The sequence below is a fragment of the Cannabis sativa genome, chromosome 8, assembly GCF_029168945.1.
Source record: "Cannabis sativa cultivar Pink pepper isolate KNU-18-1 chromosome 8, ASM2916894v1, whole genome shotgun sequence".
NCBI lineage: Eukaryota > Viridiplantae > Streptophyta > Magnoliopsida > Rosales > Cannabaceae > Cannabis > Cannabis sativa.
In genome coordinates this window covers 15154699-15169847 of record NC_083608.1, presented here as the reverse complement: position 1 = coordinate 15169847, position 15149 = coordinate 15154699, and the positions used below count along the sequence as shown (strand labels likewise).

At 29.9% G+C, this 15149-nt stretch overlaps 1 long non-coding RNA gene across 1 annotated transcript; it reads right to left on the bottom strand.

Annotated features, from left to right (window-relative positions):
* Positions 1 to 1141: 1141 nt before the first annotated feature.
* Positions 1142 to 2172, bottom strand: LOC133030033 (uncharacterized). Its single transcript, XR_009683938.1, has 3 exons — positions 1930 to 2172; positions 1363 to 1506; positions 1142 to 1237 (listed from the first exon to the last, which is right to left on the bottom strand). It is a non-coding gene; the product is annotated as an uncharacterized LOC133030033 (long non-coding RNA).
* Between the last annotated feature and the right edge of the window lie 12977 nt (positions 2173 to 15149).

Here is a 15149-nt window from a genome sequence, read left to right as displayed (position 1 = left end):
TTGCTCACTTTGGTTTCGGTGAAACGAGTACCAAATAAAAAATTAGCAAGAAAATGGACCAAACCAAGTTTGACCATATTAACATCCCCTTTTGCTCTCTTCCGAATGAAAGCATTCCTAACTTCTTTTTTTGTTATCAAACCCTTGCTTTCTTTAAAAAGTACTTTCTTTAAACTCTCATCCTTCTCAACAAAGATAGAATCATCATCGTTACCATGACATTTCAGTCCAGTAATCAAGGAAAATTCCTCTATCGAGAACCTTACCATAGCCCCATTTATCTTAAACCAAAACTCAACATCTTCAGACATCGAATAGACCTCTCTCAAGATGATGTGATGTACTGACTGAGCTTGAAATTTAAGATCCTTTGGAAATTTTAAAAAATGTCCAAAAGGTGTTGCTTTAAACAGCTCCTTCTGTTTATTAGTGAAAGTAGTGTTCAAGTCAGAAATCACTGAGAGATCATTGAAAGGTTGTACTTTTGTTCCAAATCGCTTTGTTTGGGATATCATATATTGAGGAACCTGCATAAATTAATAAAAGTAACCTGGTAAATTATTAAAAGTAAGCTACAATAATAGGGAAAAAAAAGATTGGGTAAATTTAAATCTAAATAAATAAAAGTTTCAAATTAGTCTAGTCTAAGATGAATTAATATTAAATTTCAATATAAAAGATCATTGAAAATAAATCATGAATAAACTGATATTAAATAAAAGAGCATGGAAAATAAGTAGCTTGGTAATTTAAGAGAATAATTAGAAAAAACCTTGTTCCATTTAGATGTTTCACCAATGCACTTTCTTTTCACACCACGAGTAGAAGAAGGGGATTGTGTATTTTTAGATGTTTTCTTTGGAGATTCAAAATCAGATGAAGACATTCTCTAAATATGATTAATGACCTGAAAAATAAAGAAGACACAATAAAGAGCTTAGTTTAAGGGAAAAATGATTGCTTAGCAAAGGTCTGGAATCAATATTTGCACCTTTACCATAAAGATATATACTGAGCTTGCTGAATGACACATGAATTCCTCTACTTGTTTTTAGGAAAAAAAAAATATAGCATAAAAAGAATGCAAAAACCAATCAATATGAAACTACTGTAGAGAAAATTATTAGTTATATCCTACCGTCTTTATAGGCTCTTCTGGGTGCCCTGTGGCACAATCAATAACAGTGTGAATGACAACTAACGTTGCAGGAATTGTCTCTGGTTTGCTAAGATCTGCCTGCTCCAAAAATACTTTGCAGTGAGTAATTCAACTTCAGGTTACCAAAAATGCTACACAAATTTATCATGTGTATAGGAGCTCAAAGAATAGATAAGCACACCATATTGTAGATAGATACATACCCTTTCATCAGCAATAACAAAAATTTTCCCAACTTCATCAGCAGCTACAGAATAAACATCTGAAAGAAACCCAGTGACGGATCTAGCAGACAAGAATCCTCTTGCAAAGGTGGGATCTCGGGTCAATTGTAGTGTTACCCAACCCTGAAATAGAAACATTCAGATTAAAAGGTATAATCAAATGCTAATTGCATGACTTAGAAAATCACAACCTTACATGTTGGTTACCCAACAAAGGGAAGGTTACATAATAAAAATGTTTTCGCGATTAAATGATTGATAAGTGTGCTCTACAAGCTATAAACTAAATCCTGTACACCTATATTGAAAGTTAAACTCAGAGAAGCTTTAAATTTATCATGGTTATGAAATGTTAGGTACAAAATGCAATTTAAATGCAAAGACATGAAAGCGATGGCTTGGGTCAACTTTGAGTAGAGAAGAAGGGATATTCAATGCAGAAGCATATTATTTTCTTGGGGTCTTTTAAAACATTTTATCAAACACTTGCAGAGCATTGAGTAATAGTTGAACAGTTCCATGAAAAGTAGAAGCAAGAAAACTAACCAGAGGAGAGGGCAGAGGTGGCTGTCCGAAGAAAAGGGGTCAGAGGACGTAGAGGGACGACGGGACCTCACGATGTTTTATAGGCTCCTCTTTTCGCTTCGACGGCGTAAATCGATGCCTCCTCTTCAGGTAAGATGGAACAATGGTGAAGAGAAATGGTGGAGGAGAAGACAAAGAGGTAAGAGAGAAAACAATGGTGAAGATGGAACAATGGTGAAGAGAAGATAGAGAGGTGAAGAGAAACAGTGGTGGTGGAGAAGACAAAGAGGTAAGAGAGAAAATGGTTTTCTGGAAAATATAAAAAAAAAAAGTTAATAATATGGAAAAGAAAACCCACATAATAATTTAAAATAGAAAAATACCATAATTTACCTAAAATTAAAATTTATCCATATTTATCTAAACATTTAATAAAAATCCATACTACAGGTAATTTCCACAAAATTTTTTAAGCCAACACAATCAATCTTCTTCTTCCCCGATAGCAATGAGTTGCCCCTTCTGTAATTATTTATATTATTTTTTTTTTGAATTAAATTCTCTTACATATACAGTCTCACATATATATATATATATATATATATTTATCTATACATTTTATCTTTCTTAAGTAATTACAGAAGGGACAACTCATATACAGTCTCACATTTATATTATCTTTTCTAGACATTTTATCTATATTTTTCTTTTTTAAAAAATAAATAAAAAAATTATTAATTTCTCCCAAGATAGGTTTGTTAGAGAGATATGTGGCTAAGATGATTTTTTTAATTTAAAAAGAGATTATTAATATTTAAAAGATTGTTTAATTTTTTGGTTTAATTATTGGGTTTATTTGTTAACGGGAGATCAAACCTAATAGTTAAATTTAACAGAATATTCTTTTTATTTTTAAGTATATTCTGTTAAACCAAGAAATGCCGTTAGATAGGTACTTTTAATATATAAAGATATAAAAAATTTGGTTGTCCCCAAATCAACATGCTCTTTTTTTTTTAATTAGAAAATTAAAGGCATGCATTAGACACAAACAATATATTGAGAGGAAATTTTAGAGAGCCGCTTGTAATTTGAATCGAATATTTGTCCGAGTTTAGTTTGGCTATGATATATGTTAGAATTTGATAAGGTGCATGGAATTATATTTGAAAACTAGTTGTTGACAATGAGATAAGTAGCCCATATATCTTATGTATGGTATTTAGTTTCAACACATTATTAAGATTCTTGAAAAGGCAACATTATCTACATTTGTTGAAAAACAAACTTCTGCAAGAGATGATCAGTCACAATGTAGCATTTCCATCGTGGGTGGCTATAGAAATGTTGAAAAGTTCTCATCTACAAATGTTGAAAACCTAATTTTTTCGGAGAGTTGTGTATCCTACATTCAAGAAGGATGAATCGCTCCAGAAAAGGAATCTATTGATTCTCTCTCCATTGGTTGGATGGTACGTGCAATGATTTACTTCACGAGCGAGGTCTCTAATTTAAGTCCATGACGACCGAACTGAGCCAAGGAAAAAAATAGAAGAAGCATTTGACTCCTTCATGCATGCTCCACTTGGCTTGGAGATATAACTTAGTTGGTAGAACTCCACTCTTGCAATTGGGTTGTTGCGATTACGGGTTGGGTGTCTAATTGTTCAAACAGTAATAGTATCTTGTACCTAAACGGATGACTCACTTTTTCTAAGTAATAGGGAAGAGGACCGAAAAATACTACTGAAAAACTTACATTAAAAAAACTCACAAACAATATTATAAGCGGGGCACTGTGAGCTAAACGAGCCACTTGTGATCGAGCTATGCAAGATTGGTGAGAAAATAAAAATAACACCATATTGAGAGGGAATGTTAAAGAATCTCACATTAATAATTAATGTGTTGATACAGAAAATGCATGAACTACTCCTCTTATTGTCAATTTATTTTAAAATAGAATCTAATACACCTTATTAAATTCTAAGAGTACTCTCCGTCTTGCACAAACCTTCGAGATTAGGCATTGAATAAATCTTCGACCTGGGTTGGAAATGGTCCAAGACATCCTCATATCAGCAAGTCTCGGTTGTCGACAACGACATTCACTACAAGAATTAACGTTTTTAGGAGCGGAGGGGTCCGCTGGTAATAATTGATAAATCCGCCGGTAATAAGTTTTAGCGGCGGGGTCCGCCGGTATTGCTCCGCCGGTAATACCCCGTCGCTATTAATGATTAATAGCGGCGGACTGACACGTCCGCCACTATTAATCATTAATACCGGCAGACAATTAGCGGCGGGGTCCGCCGGTGTACACCCTTCCACTGACATGTTTCTGTCTCATTATTACCGGCGGGAGTCCGCCGGTAATAATGTTTTTTTTTAAAAAATAAATAAATAAATATTAATAATAAATAACGTTTTTTTTATATTTAATTAATTAATTTTCTTTCTAAATTTATATTATTAATAAATACTAAAATAAAAACTAACAAATCCACACATAATTATCATTCATACATTATTTAAAACTTAAAAATTAATTATTATCATCCATACATTATTTAAAACTTAAAGAAATCCAAACATAATTAAAAACTTAAATAAATCCACACATAATTAAAATTAAGATAAACTAATTATTATTGTCTTGATCAAACAAATCATCTTCGAAATTTGAGCCAGTAGCGTTTAAGTTAATATCAGGATTCGGTGCATTGTCCTGAGCTTGCGATACTGGCGGTGATGGGTAATATGGTTGTTGGGAAGATAAAAGCTCCGCAAATGGCCGAGTCTGTCGTTGTTGTGGTAAATTCGGAGATTATTGCTGTTGCGAAATATTTGGAGATTGTTGTGGCGAGAAGTTCGGGGATTGTTGCTGAAACTGACCCGGGAAAAAGTATGAATTTTGTGAACCGAAAAATTGACCCGGAGAAGTTTGCTGCATTGGACCCCCGAAAAACATCGGCTGCTGAGATGAACTCCCAAATTGGCCCAACATCGACTGTTGGGACTGTGATCCTCCAAAAAAATCAGAGTAGAAAAATGGAAGAGACTGGGAGGAGCGTCCAAACATGTTTGGAATAAGAGGAGATTGGGAGGCACTTCCTTGCACATTAGGAGATTGCTGAGTCTGCTGTAAAGGTTGTTGTTGCGGCCTTGGACATGTTGCACTACCCTGAGGTTGGGTAGGTAAATATTGTTGGAGGAATCTGTCAAATCGCGGGTCATACAGATCAGAACTGTCCTGTCCCGGTGGAAAGCGTTCACGCAATCTCTGAAACATCTCAGCCATAATACCAACATCTTGAGAAATAGTAGACCCTGCTTGAGATTGAGTTTGACTTTGGCTCGAAGAGCTAGATGATGTTGTTGATCTTTTCCCCTTCTTTGCTATGTTGTAACCGAATCCTCGAATGTAGTCACTCCTATCACCCATGACCTTGCCCATGACCTTGAATTAGATGTCAGACGGCACCTCCGAAGTTCCAGAATCACTGCTAGATTGGCTTTGAAGCCTACTTCTCGCCATCTCTTCCTCCATTTCACGAGTGAGTTGCTCTTGAACATAAATAAAAATTGTTAAATAATCAATTATATAATAATTTTAAGAAAAATAATGAAATATTAGTGTAACTCACAAATTTCTCTTTAGCAGCATCATCGACCCAAGTTTTATCCTTCCTCAGATGGCTCTCTCTCCAAGTTGGTATAACATATTTTTCGGGCTCCTTCTGTAATGTTATCAGTGTTAGATTCTGTAAAAATTATTATTTCAATAAATGAATTATTTGAAGTCTACTTACAAATTCATGACGCTGAGCTGTCATTGATTTTGTGCCTTGAGTTGAGGGGTACTTCATTTGTTTTCTGTTTTGCTTGTTTTGATTGGAACGCGCTATAAACTTTGGGCTAAAAAACAAATCAATAATCTCTTTCCAATGCTCTCTTGTTACATAGTGCTCAGGAGGAGCATTGAGTGCCGCCTCAAGATTATCTGGGTTCCCCTCATAATATTTTTGGAAGAAGGTATGCCTAATGTTTTTTCTTTCTGAGTATCTTTTGCCCATCTCATGGTAAAGAGTCCTCATCACTTTTTCGGGTTCAGCGTGACCATCGATATCATAAAAATACTACATTTGAAGAATTAAATTATTACTTAGTTTAATTATACATGAATAAAATTTATTATGTCCATCAATTTATTACCTTCATTCTCTGCACAACTTGGTCCTTGTGATGTTGAGGTACATCACAAAAGTCCAAGTAGTTCCCCAGCAATAATGTGCTAACTTCAAAACCCACCTGCCAGATGAAAGCTTGGTTCTCCCTGCCAACTACTTTTCCTGTTGCAGGATCAAGTATAAGTGGCAATGGCCCCTCATTCGTACGTCTGCGAGCCTCTAGTGGTATATTAGTAGCACGACCACGACCTTTTCTTTTGGGCGGTGGTGCTGCCTCGCAGGCTGAGGGTACCCTACTAGGATCAGGTGGATCTAAACCTCCACCGTCTCCCCCGTGAGAAGAAGCTACACCGGCTGACATTATGACTCTTTAAAAGCAAAGTTGTATGATTAAATTAGTATAAATATAGATTACCAAAAATAGTTATAGTTTGAAATACAATTAACATCATCAAGTTCATCACTTATAATATTATTACAAACAAATTAATAACATATGTAAACTAATAGTCACTATCACACTCATTATTTTTAGAAACAATATCGTCTTCACATCGATCAACTAGCAACTCGTCACCTTCGTCATCTATTACGTTATCAACGTCACCATCCACATCATTTTCATCAGCCTGATTTACATTCAAATTTTGTGCAGTATCAATTATTGTCGCCACTTCAGAAGGTTGCAAAATTAACTCTCCTAGATCCACAGTCAACTGAAAATTTGAGGAGATTAAATCATGTACAACATCTTCATCATCTTCATCCTGCTCAATGTCCCAAATTTGCCGGTGGTTTACATTCTCGACTATTTTCCAATGTCTACCTCTAAGCAAATCATCGAGGTAAAATACTTGCTTAGCTTGGGTAGCAAGTATAAATGGGTCATCTTTGTACCATTCGCCACTAACATTGATACTAATGATGTTACTCTCAATGATTGTTTTCTTCCTCTGTGGATTGGTATTGAACCATTTACACCGAAATAATGTTACTGAATACACACCACAAAAAGTGAACATCATCACATCTTCTAAGGTTCCATAATAATTGAATCCTTCTGTTCCCGCCACGGAGACACCGCTATTTTGAGTAGTACGCTTCTTATCACGTTCAGCTACCATGTAACGAACACCATTCACTAAAACCCCTTCATAATATGTTACTAAGTGATCTGACCCACATGCTAAAGCTAGCAACTCTTCACCATTCTCCAATGATCCAAGCTTGTGTAAATTATATATCTAAATGAACAAAATTATCTTAGAATGACTCATAATTAATCATGATCATTTTCAAATCATAATTGAATCACTCATATCACCTTCTTATGAAACCATCGCTGGAAATATTTTTTGTGTAAAATGTTATGATCTCCATCTGGGTACTGAAGTTTTATCTCTTCTAAGTGTTCATTGTAAGTCATATAACATCACTATGTTAAATGTTAAATAAGACTATGTAGAATAAGACCAAATATAGATTAATAAAGGAAAAAACTTACTCTAAATATGGTCTGATTTCAGGTGAATTGTCAAAGATGAACCACTCAGCCTTTTCACGAGTCTTTCTGTCTAGAGGCATGATATTTTCTCTTGTTAAGGGACGACATTGTGATTGGAAGACGGTAAGAATTCTAGGAATCACTTCATCTTCGTTGCGATCAAGTCGGTTAAATTTGGTTTCTACCCCCTTAAAATACATAGAGCAAAATGTCTTACCAATCACTCGTATCGAAGAAGTGTCTTCGTTACATGTTGGACAAGCTTTGTATCCTTGACCACTCCATCCAGACAAACTACTTCGAGCAGGAAAATCATTAATAGTCCATAAAAGGGCTGCACGCAACTTGAACACGGTGTTTGTCCTACAATATCTCGTATCAACTCCATCAACCCACAACTCTTTCAGCTCATCCACCAATGGTCTTAGAAAAACATCCATGTCTTTTCCTGGTGATTTTGGTCCAGGAATTAGTAGGGCCAACATGAAATTATTGTCTTTCATGCACAACCAAGGTGGAAGATTATAATTTGCTAACACGACAGGCCACATACTATATGCTAGGCTCATGTTGTCAAATGGATTAAAGCCATCAGCAGCTAAACCTAAGCGAACATTTCTAGGTTCACTGGCAAAATCAGGATGTTTAGCATCAAAGTCCTTCCAACCAATCCCATCAACCGGGTGACGCATCACTCGTTCATCCTTCGATTTTCCAGTATGATGCCATACCATGTGTTTTGCAGTATGTCTTGAACCATATAATCTTTTCAACCGAGGTGTCAATGGAAAATAGCGCAACACCTTACGTGGCACCCTTTTTCCATTAGCTTTTGTTGAAGTAATCCATCAACTAGTTCCACAAATTGGACAAGCATCTTTAGTGGCATGCTCTTTATAAAACAAGCAACAATCATGCTCGCACACATGAATAGACTCATAGCCTAAACCTAATTTTTTTAGTCTCTTTTTAGCCTCATAGTACGTCGATGGAATTTTATTTCCTTTCGGAAAAGCAAGATTCAATAATTTTAATAATTCATCAAATACGCCGATAGGAATTTTTCCACGAACTTTCAAATGCAATAACTTTGCTAGAAAGTTAAGTGAAGAAATCCAATGGCATCCAGGATACAATTCAGCTTCAATCTCTTCAAATAACTCGTCGTAATATTGAAAAGAATCATAATTGCGTTGAACATCTTCAGTTGTTGGTCGAATGAAATCTTCAACAATGGGAATCATCTCGTCATCTTCATCATCTAAAATATGCTCAACAACTTCCGTCCGTGCAACAACTTCTGTTTCTGACTCCCCGTGGTAAATCGACTTTTGATAACCATTATCAAAACCCCAATCAAATATATGCGCTTCCACAATGTTTAAAGGCTCAAATCGAGTATTTAAGCATTTAACACAAGGACATCTAATTTTCCCATCAGAATTTTTATAATTTGAAGCCATCGCCAAAAATACTTGTAGACACTCCCAATATTCTTTACCACGTTTTCTCCAAGAAATCCAAGACTTATCAATCGTCATCTAAAAGAATTTTAAAGTTTTATGAGTTTAAGCAATGTTAATAAACTAATTAAAATCTTATGCTATTTTATGAAATTTTATGAATTCGACGTGATAAATTAATTAAAATCTTATGCTATTTTAAGAAATTTTATTTGTAATATGCTTATATTAGCAAAGGAAAATTAATCAACATTGTAATTTATTTGGTTAAAGTTTATTTTTAATATATTGCAAACAAAGTATACACCAACATTGTTTAAAGTTTTATTTGGTTAAAGACTTTATTTGGTTAAAGTTTTATGAAATATTAGTTATCAATTTATTTTTTATTTATTATTAATTCATTATAGTCATTTACGAATTTTTAATTATATTTTATTTATTAAAATTAATATTCAATACTATTAAATAAACTCATTTTATTTCTCTAATTTTTTTTTTAAATAATTACTTATATAAATATTTAGTTTATTTATAAATAAATATATCAATTTAATAATTACATAAATATATTTACAAATAAATTTAATTATCATAGTATTTAAAAAATTAAAAAAATATAATTAACTTAATATAAATAATTAAATTTAAGTTTGTTAAAAAAAATATTTTTTTCTTTAATAAAAAAGTTTTTTCTAATAATTCTAATGTTTGTTAATTATTTTATTATATAAATACTAATTATTTTTATCAATAATATTAATTTATTATTTACATAAACTTTCTTCAAAAAATTAACTTCTTTTTTATAAATAATCACATATTTAAAAATAATTACAAAATAACACTAAATTATTAAAATATTTAAAGGCAAAATTTTATATTTTCAATAATTATTATTTTAATAAATTGTATTAATTTTAAAATTATATAAATTTATTAAAAACCTAAAAAATTTTACTTGTTAATTAAGAATAATTACACAAATATTCATATAAGTTTTTTATTTATAATTAAAACATTTAAACTAAATTTATCAATTTTTTAATTAGTAAAATTTTACTAAATACAAAACTGAAATTATTATAACCACACAAATAATTATAACTAAAATCAAAATACATAAACAATTAAATTCAAATAATAATCCATATATTACACATAAACAATTAAACTCAAACAATAATCTATATATTACACATATTTACTAAGACAAATAATATATATACTATATATAAAAATGTACATAAAAATATATACTATATACTATCTATCTATTGTATAATATATAATATATAGAATACACTATATACTATATACTGTATATATTTATATATATATATACAACACATTACAGATTTTTTTTTTATTTCAGAAAAAATTACAGATTTAATAAATTAATACATTTTTAATTTATACACTAACAATATTTTACACATATTAATTAAAATATTTATATATACAATACATTTCAGATTTATAATACTAACTACAAATTTTACAGAAATAAAAAACATACTTTACACAAATGAAACTTTCTGATCTCTTCTCCAAGCCAAAAATTTGAAACCTCTTCTACAATTTCTGAAATTATAACATAAAAATTTACATTAGCAAACAAAACCAAAAAAAATAATCTGTAAAACATATATTGGTAAATATAAATACCTAAACCACTTCAAACGGAGACGGAGGCGGAGACGGAGACGACGCTGGCGGAGACGAAGCCGGAGGCAGAAACAAAGAGAAAAAATTGGGGGAGGCGGTTTGGAGGGGGTTTGCTTCGGTTTTCAGAGAGAAAAATGAGAGAAAAATAAAATTGGGAAAAAAAATGAAAGGGAAGAAATGGGGGAACCGGGAGTGGGTGTGTTTATATATAGAAACATTACCGGTGGGGGTCCGCCGCTAATACTGGACCCCGCCGTTATTAATACAAAAAATAATATTTAATTAGAATTAGCGGTGGATCCTCGCCGGTATTGATCCGCCGCTAATTCTAATTTAAATTAATGGGCGGGTATTTTCCCGCATTAATGGTGCCTCGTAAATACCGGCAGGGGTTGTCTGCCGCTAATACTGGTACCCCGCCGATATTAATATTTTTTAATTATATTTTTAATTTTTTAAAAAAATAAACACTAATACCGGCGGACCCCCTAAATCCGCCGGTAATAACCTTATTATTAGGGGCGGACCTTCCCCGCCGGTAATAGGTCCGCCCCTAATTATCAAAATTGTTGTAGTGATTTCACAAGTTCCATTACTATTTTCGTCTAGGTTCGTCTTCATTCGTTTATGGAGCTTCTCAAAGTATGTTTTAAAAAAAATTCTTTTTTAAATGTTTTAATTTTGATTTTATATTGTGTTTAATTTAATTTTGATTTTCATTTAACTTAATTTTTTTTCATTTAATTGCTTATTGAATGACATGGCATTTATTTAGGATAGTGCCCTGGCAACTAAAGTCTAGGTCCACGTGGATGAGAAAACTAAATTATTTAGTGGGTTTGACTGTAAAAAAATTGAATTTAAGGTTAAATGCTGGAGAATATAAAGTAACAGAGTTTAGCCACAATTTACTTTAATTAATTAGAATGTTAAAGTATTTTCCAAAAAAAAAAAAATGAGAATTGTTAACCCCTTTTCTCGTGTTAACTCTACTCATTAAATTTGTATCATTAAGAATTAATAACTGAGAAAATCTTAAAAATCATTGATGTCAACTGACACTATTTTCTTCTTCAAAAGGAAAAAAACTAAAAATATATTCAAAGGAAAGTAAAATAGAAAAGAATAAAAAAAATCATAAACTCCGTAATATAATTTGTGGGAGCTAAATAAGAATGTAACATGTTTCCTTTTATATATATAGTTACGTGCAAAAGAAGTTTATCAATAAACTCCATATATATGATTTACTTCTCACCCGCTAATTAAATATTGAGAAAATTAGCCCGAAATACATACTTTATAAAATATTTACAAAAATATGCTCTAACATTTTAATGCTGTGAATGTGGATATTTTTTAATAATTTGTCATATGCATATACCGAAAATTACTATCTATTTGTTTTACTAGGCATAGAGTCAATCTTTCAACTCTTTTCTTTTCTTCTTCTTTTTTTCAACTGTATCTAGTCTCTGCTTTTTTTTTTTCCTAACAATAACTTGACTTTCTTATTTAATTTTTTATTTTTTAAGTTTTTGTCTTTTCCTCTTAATTAAATGACATTTACTGTTTCACTTTCTTTTATTTTTTTATCAAGAAAATTAAATAAATTTTTTCAAACTTAATTATTTAACTTAAAAATATTATATAATTAGAATATACTTTTCAAAACTATTTTGATAAGCGTGTATATATTTTTCGCATGACCAAAATAAAAAAAAAAACAATAAGTATTAGTTTCTTTTTTTTTTTAATTAACTAAATTTTAAAATCAACAAAATTAAATATGTTATTTCATTCACTTTCAAGTTTCAAGAGTTACTAAAAAGTATTTTATTGTTCATATTTAAAAAAAAAAAACATATAATATTTTAAATAAGTTAATTTTGTTGAACCATTTAGGTAGGTTTCTATAGAAAAAAAAAATAGTAGATATAACTTTTTAGTTTTTTTTTATAATAAAATAAATCAAATTTTTAACTCAAACAAAATATAATATACCAATCAATTTTATGAGTCACTAAAAAAATATTTTATAAATACTAGTAATACTACTATCATTGAGTTTTAAAAAAAAAAAATACTACTAGCTATCATCAAAAGTCATCAAGTTTTTTTTTTTTTAATATTTTATTAACAAAAAAAACCCAAATTTATAATTTAAAAAAACTAATGGACAAACTAACTTTATATATTAGTCTATTGTTTTATTATATATATTGAAGTTACTAAATGATTGTACTTAATATAAATTTATTTAATATTTATCTATAAAACTTATAAGCAACCAAATAATATCTTCAACATTATATTAAAACTAATAATTTTACTAATAAATAATAACTATAGTAACTTTATTGTACCTATTAAATTCTCAAATAAATTTTGAAGGTAATAAAAATATTATTACTACAAATAAAAAGTAATATAAAAAGTAATATAAAAGTATCTTAAACAATAAAATAATATAATTTTAATTAAAATAATTTGATACGTAACTAATTATATTAAGATACGATTTAGTTTCTTTATAAATTAAAAAAAATTATAAAAATTACATGTTAAAATAAACTTTTTTATTTAGTTTTTATATATAAAATAATAAAATATTTATAGTAACTAATAAAATTATTAGTAAACTTAATTTTATTTAAATTTTAAAATTTAGTTATTTATTTATAATAAATTATAAAAGAAAATGAAATGTTGCTCTTAATTATGATTATTTTTTCATGTTTGACAAAAAAAAAATATATTTGTTACATTTTAAAATGATTAATTTTAATTTTTTTTTTTTTGAATTAAAGATGATGATTTTATTAATGCATTTCTTGCTCAATTACATCAAAGATGTTACTCGGAATGGAGGAAACCGAATAACTACAATCAGCATGTAACCATGAAACTTGAGCAAAAGCATAAGCAACACGATTAGCAGATCGTTTAACAAAACGAATTAACATTATTCAAGTTGGAAAGAAGAGATTTGCACTCCTCAATACAACTACCAAACGGAAAAACCATAGTTATAGAACTCCTGAGAGCTTGGACAGTAACAAGACTATCCATCTCCAATGTGACGTTGGAGATATTTGAATTCTAATGATATCAACTTTATGTCAAAATGATTAATGGCGGAGATGAAATTTATTTTTAATGTTGAGGAAATAAAATAAATAATTTTTTGAGAAAAAAAATATAGAAAATCGATGGGGAGAGAGAAATGAATGTGTCTTTTTAGGAGAGACTTATTATTTTCTTTATTAAAAATATAAGTGCATGTTTGGCATCATAACTAAAAAACTGTTTTTTGTTTTTAAAAACAGAAAATTGTTTTTAAAACAATTTGGCTTGTTTGGCCTTGTTTTTTAAAAACAGTTTTCAGAAAACAAAGTTACAAAAAACAAAAATTTTGAAAACAACAAAATGTTGTTTTCTGTTTTAAAAACCAATTCACTTTTGGTCAATATTGTTTTTAAAAATCACTAGCCAAACGTGACTTGTGTTTAAAAACTTCAAAAACTATTTTTTGTTCTCATTTCTAAAAACAATTTTTTAAAACAAAAAACAAAATGCAATACCAAACATGCTCTAAATGTCTATAAATAAGACAAAATAAATAAGTAAAACCTGAACAATGGTAATACTTTTTCCGTTTTGGTATGTTTTGCTCCGTGTTTATATAATTAATTTGATTTTGGTTATTAGTGTCATTATTATTAGATTTAGGTATATAAGTGAAAAGTCCCCTTAAATATTTACCCTTGTGTAAGGTATTTAGTGCTCATTCACTATCTTTGACTATGAGACTCTTTTCTCATTAAATCAGATATTAGGGGTGGGCATCCGATCCAATTTAATCTTTTTTTTCTCATCCGATCCAATCCAATTAGTAATTGGATTTGGAAAATCATCATCCGATCCAATTACTAATTGGATTAGATCGGTTTTTTAATAGAAAATTGTAGTAAATGGCCCCAAATCATAAGACTATGTTAGTTTATGTCCTCATTTCAAAAAAATATAACAAATGACCCTTAATCATAAGACTATGTTAGTAAATGTCCTTATTTCAAAATCATTAATTTTCTTTTTTTTTTTTAGAATTAGAAGCAAATTATTTAAACATTATGGTATATCTATATTAGTTTTGTTTAAATCTTTTTTATTTAAAAGTTATGTCAATTTTTTTAATTTTTTATGAATTGTTTTGGGTTGTGGGTATATAGATTTTGTTGTACGGTATATTTCTATTTTATTGTATGGTATATTATTATTCTTAGATGATATTTATTTTTTATTATGATATGTATAATAGTGGTATATAATTTTATTAGCATAATAAAACTATTTTAATATATGTATATAATTTTATTGTCATGCTACATATATTTAATTATTATTTTTATATTT